The sequence below is a fragment of the Triticum dicoccoides genome, chromosome 6A (genome assembly GCF_002162155.2).
Source record: "Triticum dicoccoides isolate Atlit2015 ecotype Zavitan chromosome 6A, WEW_v2.0, whole genome shotgun sequence".
NCBI lineage: Eukaryota > Viridiplantae > Streptophyta > Magnoliopsida > Poales > Poaceae > Triticum > Triticum dicoccoides.
In genome coordinates, this window is record NC_041390.1 from 20319386 (window position 1) to 20329782 (window position 10397).

Consider the following 10397-nt stretch of genomic DNA (forward strand, 5'->3'; position numbering starts at 1 on the left):
AGAGAGAGAGAGGAACTAGCTTGAGGGCGAGATGAACACGGACAAACTTGGAAGGGTATTTTGTGCTGCCGTAACTGCGCAGCTTTTCCGTTTTTTCTTTTTCCTTATTATTTGATTACAATCGCTAGTCTGCCCTCCCGGTCCGGCCGCCATGATCCGCGTAGATCGCGCTGCCCCGCGATCACGTCCATAGCGAGAGCCGGGCGACCAGGAGGGAGTAACAGAAAACAGAAAGGAAACAAGGAGGGCTCGCTACATGCGCCTCCACAACCAACGTGCATGCCTGGGTCACATCCGACCCAGCTGCACCGATTATTTTAAACGGAAAACTATCTGGCCTGTAGACTTGAGCTTATGACAAAGGCTAACACCGGCCTCCCCGGTTTCCGCCACTGCCTCCCTCTCCGCCGCCACCACTGGCAAGGACGGCGGCGGCGAGGACCGCATCAGCGCTCTTCCAAGCGACCTCCTTTGCAACGTCGTCTCTCGCCTCCCCGTCAAGGACGCTGCCCGCACCGGCGCGCTCTCCCAGTGCTGGCGGGGCCTCTGGCGCGCCGCCCCGCTCGTCCTCGACGACGCCCACCTCCTCCCGGACGCCGCCGCGGCGTCCCGCGTCCTCGCCTCCCACCCGGGCCCCTTCCGCTCCGTCCGGCTCGTCAACAACCTCATCGACGAGTCCAACAAGGACGCGCTCCTCGCCGAGTGGCTCCGCCTCCTCGCCGACAAAGGCGTGGAGGATCTCATCCTCGCCAACGACCCTTGCTCCCGTGGAGCGATGCCCGTGCAGCTACCGCCGTCCCTCCTCAGCTGTGGCGCCTCGCTCCGCCGCCTCTACCTCGGCGTCTGGCTCTTCCCTTTCACCATCGACCTCCGGCGCGGCCCCGGCGTCTTCCCCACCTCCAGGAGCTCGGCATCTGTCACGGCATGACCCAGGAGCGTGACCTCCAGTACATGCTCGCTTGCAGCCCCAAGCTGGAGATCTTGGCGCTCATCGGCACCTTCTGCCTCCCCGACCGCGTCCGCGTCCGCCACCAAAGCCTCCGTTGCGTGGTGTTCTGGCATTCTCTGGTGGACGAGGTCGGCGCCATGGCCGCCCCGCAGCTGCAGCGGCTCATCATCTACTGCACCAACTCCACTGGGCCTGGAATCGGAAGGACCATCAAGGTCAAGATAGGCCGTGCTCCTCAGCTCGCCGTGCTCGGCTACTTGGACACGGCCAAGCACGTGCTTGAGATCGGCAACACCATCATCAAGGTCGTCAAATCTCTTTGGTCATCTTTGAGTGGTAGCTTGATTTGCACTGAGTTGAACTATCAATTTGATCGCTTTGCAGGCTGGGGTGACAAAGGTTTGCCCAAGTACAGTGGTTCCAAGCGTCAAGGTGTTAGCTCTCAAGGTGCGATTCAGAGTCGCTGCTGAAGTGAAAACTTTGCTGGGCTTCTTGAGATGCTTCCCTGAAGTAGAGACCTTGCACATTATGGCTGTGAGTTTACTTTTTACCCTCTATGACTTTACAATTTGCGTCATCACCATTTTCACTGCTTGGTTTGTTCCACCTTCCACTGAACTGAATGGCGCGCTTTCATTTTGCAGTCCGACAATGACACCGACTACTACGAGGACCATGGCCAAGTCAAGGTAAGGGACAGGCTCAGTTCCACCTTCTGGCAGCGGGTCGGTCCGATCGGATGCGTGGAGTCGCGTGTCAAGAGGGTGGTGTTCGATCAGTTCACCGGGTGGACAAACGAGGTTGGGTTCCTGAAGCTGGTCCTTGGGAGAGCTGTGCTGCTGCAGAAGGTGACAATCGTGCTGGCCCGTCCGGATTCTGCGGCGATGAGTGAGGCCATGCGCAAACTGCAGCCGTTGGCTTCCAAGAGAATGTGGGCCACTAAGGTTGTGGACAATCTTTCCTTTGTAGTCTGTGGGCGCATGGCAGGTCATTTGTGTTGGTACAAAGAAGCATCTGATCTTTCTATCAGTGACCCGTTCATTTCTATGTTAGGGCTGCACTGATGGAGCATTTCTTAGAAGCTAGAGCATCGCCGTTTGGCTGTTTGAGTGACTTATTTCTATGTTAAGGCGGTACTGATGGAGCGTTCATTGGCGTTATCGTTTAAATGACTCGTATCTCTGTATGAATGTTAGTGATGCATCGTTCAGTTAGCAGCCCTTTTTTGGGTGTTGGAGATTTAGGGTGCAAAAGACTTTCATATCTTGGATATGCAGTTACTGTGGCTGTTCCTTAACGTTGCTATCTGAACGATAAATATTGTGTCTGCACTCGAGGTGATTTCCACATGTTGGTATATGCACTCAATGTAATTTTCATGGCCTGACTCTGCTAATGTTGCAATTTGGCAAGATTTATACTCAGTTTCAATGCTCAACACGCTGGTTTGTCGTAAGTTGTGGAACAGCTCCTGAGAATTGCTCAAAGTTTCAGACTCCCTATAAGGGATAGAAACTTTGACAATCCTTCTACGCCCCTTCATGCACTCTCGTTACATTTTCAGTTAAAATGGATCAGAACTGACCATCTTATCACTAATTCACCGTCCTTAGGTCCACCTGTAATGCACTTACTAATTATAATTCAGCGAACAAAAATTGAACAGAAAGCCCCCTGTTCTCCATGCCAAATTTTGAAGCTAAATGTTCAGAAGCATGAATCAATCAAAACAATGATCCAAATGGTCTGAAACTTTCCCATCTTACTCATATATATGTATTCTTCAATTTCTGGGTACTTTTCAAAAATTTCTGAAACTGCGAAATTTCTGTCAAAATACAGTCAAATTTTGAAGACAACATTTGGGCATCATTTTGACCATACTAGGACTCGAATCAACCAACATACAACACACGGAGAATGAGCCTTCAGAGCGCCTCTTACCTACTGCCCTACTGATCGAACATTGGCTCCAACAGAAAAAAATAACAGCAAATATGTTGCTTTTATGTGTTTCTCATCGTGAATTCCAGTGTAGGTTGGAATACATAGGGCCATAAATAGCCATAAAGGAAATGGCACCTTCGTCTTGCAGGACTTCATAAAGGCCCTAGTAGAATAAAACATTTCTAACTTAAATCACCCGATGAGCACACTCTCACAATAGTAGATGATGGATTGCCACGATGAATGGGCTAAAACATGTTAGAAAAGCTGAATTAACATGGGCAAAAGCATGCTACAAAAGCTGAATTATCATAATCTGTCCGTCACAATGCAAAGCACGGTCGGAGTGTTCTAAAACAGGAAACATAAAATAGTACTCCCTCCGATCCATATTAATTGTCGCTACAAAGTTGTATTAAAGAAGCGACAATTAATAGGGATTGGAAGAAGTATCTCTTTTAAGACATGATGCACATTCCAAACACACGCTACTACTGTGAACGAACATGGCTCGGATTTATGAATAAACAACAGTCTGACATTCAGATAAAATAGCAATCCGATGCAGCACAATTAACAGAACAGAGCAAATTGACAAGTTCCAAATACCTGACTAGTTTCATTCCACACACTTGCACGTGCAGAAATAGCAGGCGCGTCTATTAGCAGGCATGCAACAAGTTCACAATCATTTTGACTTAATACAGAGCCTTGATTAACTTACTAATTGCAGAGGAACTAAACATCGGTGATGCTCTCACCACCTTATGCCGCAGACACACCGCCATTGTCTGATGAACTCTAGGTCAAATGTAGATGACCACATTACAACCAAAAACACCCTACTACTCCCTCTGTAAACTAATATAATAGCGTTTAGATCACTAAAGTAGTGATCTAAACACTCTTATATTAGTTTACAGAGGGAGTACATACCAAAAGTCTATTTTGAAGTTGCAGCACCGCCTTAGTAGGCACCATCTCCAATCCTTAGCACATCAGCCTGACCTCCAGCGCCTTGTTCCATCAACTCCTCTTTAGTACCTGTCCTATCTCAAAATTATGCACAACCGTGAAGTAGAAAACACATGAAGAAGCCAGCAGAATAGCTGCGATAAAATAATAGGGCTTAAATAGACAGCACACATGATACATGTATAATCAACCTTCAGAACTCTTTTTCCCCGTGCTCCATTTAGCAGAATTGACCGCAAACACTCACTTCTGTTGGTTTAACATTTGTCATTTGCAGGTAGTACAAGATTTTATATAGGTATATATGTAGGGTGAACTGGTAGGTCAGCGTTCACCTTATCAAGAGCAAAACAAAGGCATCCAATCATTTAGAAATAATCATAGAAGAATTTAAAAGAGTTGGCTGAGTGGCAACAGTGCAAAAACTTTGTATCTCCAGAATTCCTGCAGGTCATTGTTCAAACTTTATAGAAACATGGGTGCCCTATCTCTAACTTAACTTGAGAAGCTCATTTTAAAATCAAAAGGTTTCTGATAACAAGCTTCATGAGATCTTTTTTCCCATTTAATATACAGGAGAACATTTGTGGTATGAATGGCTCAGGATTTTATTAGCAAATACACCAGGTATGCCTCATTATATATCTTCATAAGTGTACTGATCACTAATAAAGTAATAAGACTTTTCACCTATTATATCTTGCCAAAGAGAAGTGAAAAAGATTGCTTGACTGCAATAAATGTTTGCAAGGTGAAACAATCAAAAGGTGAACTGGTAGCAATGTCCTGATTTAAACGGTAATGCCTTCTCCGTTAGTTTGGCCATCTTCTGGAAAAAGTGACAACTACCAGATTCTGTAATCAAGAATTACCAACCACAGTAATAACTATCAAGCAACAGAGAAGCTATGAAGCGAAGGAAACTAGGAAACAACAGGAAATTTACCACTCCATACCGTCGATGATGACAAAAACAAGGAAATGCCATCAGTGTTTCTACTACAATGTGCCATTTCCATGATTGAAGCTGAATTGTGATGCTTGAATTATATGCGTTACAAATACTATAGTTTGAATTGTTCTGATGTCAAATAGAATACAAATAGAGAGAGAAAATAAAGCAGGGGATATTGCTGGAGTTGGGTGCTTTTTCTGGGGCTGGAAAGGTAGGGTCAGCACCGACTTTACCTTTAGGGGCTTTGTTTTAGATACCCCTGCTGGAGATGCTCTTAGGGGTTCTGTCAGAGCAGTGCACCTTAAAATCCCAATAAACTTTTAAGGGCTGCCCTTAAAATTATTTTAGGGTCTGCCCATTTAGGGATTCTGCTAGAGTTGCTCTAACACAGTCCATGATGGCAAGCCGACAAAAGATCACTCCAACTCCGGGATGGGACAGCTCGCCATTGTCTGGTGTTGGACGAGAAGACAAAGGCGGCCAATTTTTCATGCCATTAGAATCACAACTCCTTCCAGAACATTCATTAAGGAATTAATGAAGAATCACCAATTTCGTTTTGCTCATATCATATACATGAGATGCACTGGTGGTAGCCATGGATCATGTTTTTATTTGAAAGGGTAAAGATCACCACATAAGGCCTTTCTGCCTCCTTATATCTATTAAAACAAAAGCAGACAAGATAAGGCCCTACAACTAGAATGAATGTTGCCGACGTAGGTGAACAGAATTTCCAGCTTGTATCCCTTCTTAGTTGTAGTCTATTGTTTTTTACAATGTCATGATGCCTCCAAAAGTTTACTCATGGTGTGCAAGCTCCTTTCTTTTACTTGTCCGATTAACTTAAAAACAGACAAATCAATAAAGGACTGCTATGTTCCTGAGTTTGATTAGCTTTGCACAAGGGCATAAAAAGTAACAACTACCAAACTGTGTAATAAGAATTACCAATCACAATATTGAACTACCTAGTATCAGACAAGCTGTCCAATTAACTATGAAAGGACTGACATGACTAGGGCGCGACAGAAAGCTTACCACTTGTTACTGTCGGTGACGATAACAACGATGGTGGGAAGTTACTATATGGGTGGCCATAATGTCGACTACATATTCTTGTAAGCTGGAATGATTCCGTGTCCAGTGTGAAATAGTTTGGCTCATCCTAGTAGTTTTCCAACTGAATCAGGAGCAAGCACTTGTCCACGAGTAAATTGCACAAAACCACCACTTTGAAGGCTAGGTTTGCGAAAAACACTACAATACTTTTTTTTTTGCAAAAAACACTATGTCTTCAGTAATGTTTTTGCAAAAACCACCGATCGGCGGATTTGGCTCTATTAAGCACGCTTATGACACTTGGGGCCCCTTTTTGCCTACGTGGCGTAAAATTTCATGCTAGGTCAATTTTAATCTAATTTTACAAACTAGTCCATACTTTTTACACAGACGCCCCTAAAGCAAAAAGAAAAAATGCAATCAGATCCTCGCCACAGGTTGGGGCGGTCAACGCAGCCTGCGTTGGGCACCTCCTCGCGCAGGAGGCCAAATCGCGGCAGCGGCGACATCCCTCGCCGGATCCCACAGCCGGCGCTGGGCGCATCCTCGCGCTGGAGGCCAATCGGGGCGGCGGCGTGGCATACCTCGCCGGATCCAGCAACCGTCGATGGGCGTCTCTTCGCGGAGGCCAAATCGTCTCTTCGCGGTGGCGCGTCCTCCCTCGCCGGATCAGGATGTGGCGGCGCTGGGGGCAGAACGGGCCGACAGAGCGGCGCGACATCTCTCGCCGGAGGTGCGACGCCTGGAGCGCGTGCGCGCATCGCCGCCTGCAGCTCCTGTCGAGGGGCGCGGGGAGCGTCGGGGCCTGCTCGAGGTCGGCCCTTACCCGCCTGGATGGTGCATGGCGGCGGTGGCGCGGTTGAGCAGAGGCGGGTGCAGCTGGCAAACGCTGGAGCGCGGCGGGGCAGGAAGGTGAGCACGGTGGCGGCTGGCGGATGGTGGTGACCGGCGCCATCAAGGCAGTTGACTGTGTGGCAGGACATGGCAAGGGGCTGGGCAGCACATGAGAAAAAACTTGCGGGTGTTTTAGCTTTTTTACCCGTCTAACGCTGTCTTGGGTAAAATGTTATGCCACGTCACCAGGTCCTATCTGTCATAATCTTACTTAACAGCACAAGATCCGCCGATCAGTGATTTTTGCAAAAAGATTACCGTAGACGTGGTGTTTTCTACAAAAAAAATGTATTATAGTGTTTTTCACAAATCTAGCCTTCAAAGTGGTGGTTTTGTGCAATTTACTCCTTGTCCACTGAATCTGCGAGCATGTATGAAGGACCTGGTGAGAGTGAGTTCGTCTTCTCCAACTGCCACTGGACGGAACTCTGGCCATTATTTCGCCTAATGAAATAACTGAGGTCAGGTGTCTTGTCTGGTAGCACAAACAACCCAGCAATGCCCTCCCTTGCCTCCACTGTGGTGATATCTACGCTACTTCCGACTTCATTTGGGAGGTCAACTATGGAGAACTCCATCATCCGAGTGTCAAGCACGAGCAATTTTTCGCTCGGGTTGGAAAGCCAGTAGAAGCAACCATATGCGTAATGCCGAAAGTTGAAGACGAACATTTTCCATGTCCATGATTGCGAGCCATCAAACAAATCGCTCCAACTTCGCGATGCAACAGCTCGCCACTGTCCAGTGCTGGAATAGAAGACAAAGGCGGTTAGCTTAGTCGGACACTGCACCATCCAGATCACACTGAATGACGTCTCGTCGTCATCGCCATGGGGGCGATGAAGATCTCGTAGTGACGCTGCAGTTTTCTCCGGAGCATGTCCTCCAACAAAGCGGCTAGGTCGTCGGGGATTGGGGGCAGCAGAAGGTACCAGCGGTGCAAGGGGTCGCACATCACTATCTCCGTGAAGAAGACTCTGCCCCGGACGTCCCTGTCGAGAATGACACGGCCATCGCGGACGTCCTTTAAGTGCCACTCGCGGTCGGTGGCAGGGAGGAAGGAGAAGGTGAAGTAAGCGACGACAGCGACGGCTTTGGCCGCCGACGCGGAACGGTAAGGCGGATCGGTTGGCTGGAAGCCCTTGTATGCGTTGATGAAGCCGAGGAGAGGCGGTGCATGGAGCTTGCGGTACCGCCGGAGGAAGGAGCGGTCGGCTACCACGCGATGGAAAGAGAAGCAGATGGTGGAGGCGCGGACGAGGTCGGTCGGCGAAGGAAGCCAGAGGAGAATCTCCGCCAGGAGCTCGCCTTGGATCGGCAGCGAGTCAATATCCTAGGCGCTCTCCAGCATGCATATAAAATATCCAACGTTGATAATATAATAGCATGAAACAATCAAAAATTATAGATACATTGGAGACGTATCAATCATCTCCGGTGAAAAATCGGTAATTTATTTATATTGCAGATTGCGTAATATAAATACATCTTAATGTTGTAAAATTAATAGATTTCAAGAAGGTGGTTCGAAATCATTAGTGTGAATCTCAAATTGCTAAGTATGACATCTTGAAGACAGGGAGTAGATCTCGCAACAATAGGGAGTATAATCTAATGAAATCAGTAGATACTCACTGCTAATGCCTTATGTCATGACTTAGTAAAATGTGTGGAAGAACACTTTGTAAAGCAATCATAATGTCGAAACCTATCAGTAGTCATCGATAATCTGCATAGGCAGTAGATCCATATGACTACCATGTGATCTCAAGCATCAATTTAAAGAAATCACCTTAAATTTTGCATCCGTATTTGCTAGAAATTGAAAATCTCAATTGCAAACAGATGTATTAATCTCGACATGTGGTTAACATGGAAATAGATACATCATAGAAATATTCCGGAATACCTCATACTCAATGAAGAAACAATACTGCAGAGATACTGAATTTATCTTTGCGGCCGTTGAACTCGCGAGCGAGCGAGGTCGTAGCCAGGCGCCGATAGAATCGCTCCGCCGAAAGCATGCTGATAACGTGTTCGAACTAATCGAGAGGCAAATCAAGAGAGACAACAATGAATCGAACTATATCCTTTATTGATGATTGACATGATATATATACAATGGTAACAGACACGATGGTTCCTTAGAGGTGTCTCCATGGGAACCGTCGTGGACGGTTGTTGGCCTTTTGGAACCGCTCGTGCGGAGAGATGGGAGCCGGGATTATCCCTAATAACCATAAGGGTTATTATTTAACAAATATGTTGAGGAGGACGCGGCCGTCACAGACGTCCTGGACATGCCAGTCGCTGGAGGGGCTGGGAGAAAGGAGAAGGAGAAGTCGGCTGCGAGCGCCGCGGCGCTGGCTGCCGGTGCAGAGGTGTGAGGCGGGGTCGCAGGGTGGAAGCCTTTGTGGTCGTACTCGAGGAAGCCGAGCAGGGGCGGGGCGTGGATCTTGCGGTACCACCGGAGGTACGCGCGGTCGGCGATGAGGCTGCGGAAGGAGACGCAGGCGGCGGAGACGCGGGCGAGGTCGGATGGGTCGAGAATGCGGAGGAATATCTCCATCGATAGCTTGTCGGGGATCGGCAGCGAGGCCATTTCCTGCTCGAGGAGATGGACCACGCGAGTCTCTTGCTCGTCCGCCGCGCCGCCGCCCATCCCGCCGCCGGAATCAAGCTCGGTTTGTAAACCCTAGCTTTGGATTGGTTTGGCTGAGACGGGAATGTGAGGATTTGGGGGAGAACCATGAGGTGAGGTGAGGCCCTTTTTGCAAATGACCCACCCAACGCCAACGGAGGTGAGGTGAAGTGCCCTGCACATTACACTGAGACCAATCATGCCCCTTGCTTGCACATCCAACGGCCAAGTCTCTCCAAATTGATTAACTTCATTATGCAGGATAGCTCAACTTGGGTAACATCACCTTTTCGTGATTCCTGTCAATAGAAAAGTTCACTGTGTACCGATCAAAAAACTTATTATTAAGGTATTATTCCTTCAAAATTATACATCAGTTCTCCCGAAAAAAAAGAAATTGTACATCAGTCAAACATTAAATAGGAAACCAATCACACAATCGAAATAGAAAAGAAAATGGACCGACTAATCTTCACACGACTGGATTTTTTGCAGCTTAGATTTCCGGCACCCCCGTTGTCATCGATCCACCCACCGCCATTCATGGTCGGCGTCGTCACTGCGCTGCCTAAGCAGCCTCCTCCGTCAAGTCATAGTCGCCTTGGTCATCCCTCTAAACACCGTTATATGTGTCGGGATGCATCACTAACACCCTTACCTGTCAACCCTTTGTCTCCCCTTTGTCGGCAATGACATGCCCAGCAACGTCGTCCTTGCTCTTGCTTGGCCGTGTTTCCTACGAGAACAAGAATTGGCGTTTGTGGTGTACTTGTTTTTTTAACTGCATTTGCCAACAGTTCGGCTGAAGAAAGTCAGCATCACTTTTCTCACAAAATCTCTTGCAAGAAGAAAATGATCTTCAACCTAGACTTGTCGGGTTCTATATTTGTTTCAACATTATAGCATGTAGCCTATCACCGACACGGGAACGTATTTGGTGCACCAAGGCAATTGGTGCTATCAGTGCACCG

The 10397-nt window shown here is 47.7% G+C and overlaps 1 pseudogene; it reads left to right on the top strand.

The window, feature by feature from the left end:
* Positions 1 to 279: 279 nt before the first annotated feature.
* LOC119315517 lies at positions 280 to 2035 on the top strand (annotated as a pseudogene).
* The last annotated feature ends 8362 nt before the right edge of the window (positions 2036 to 10397 follow it).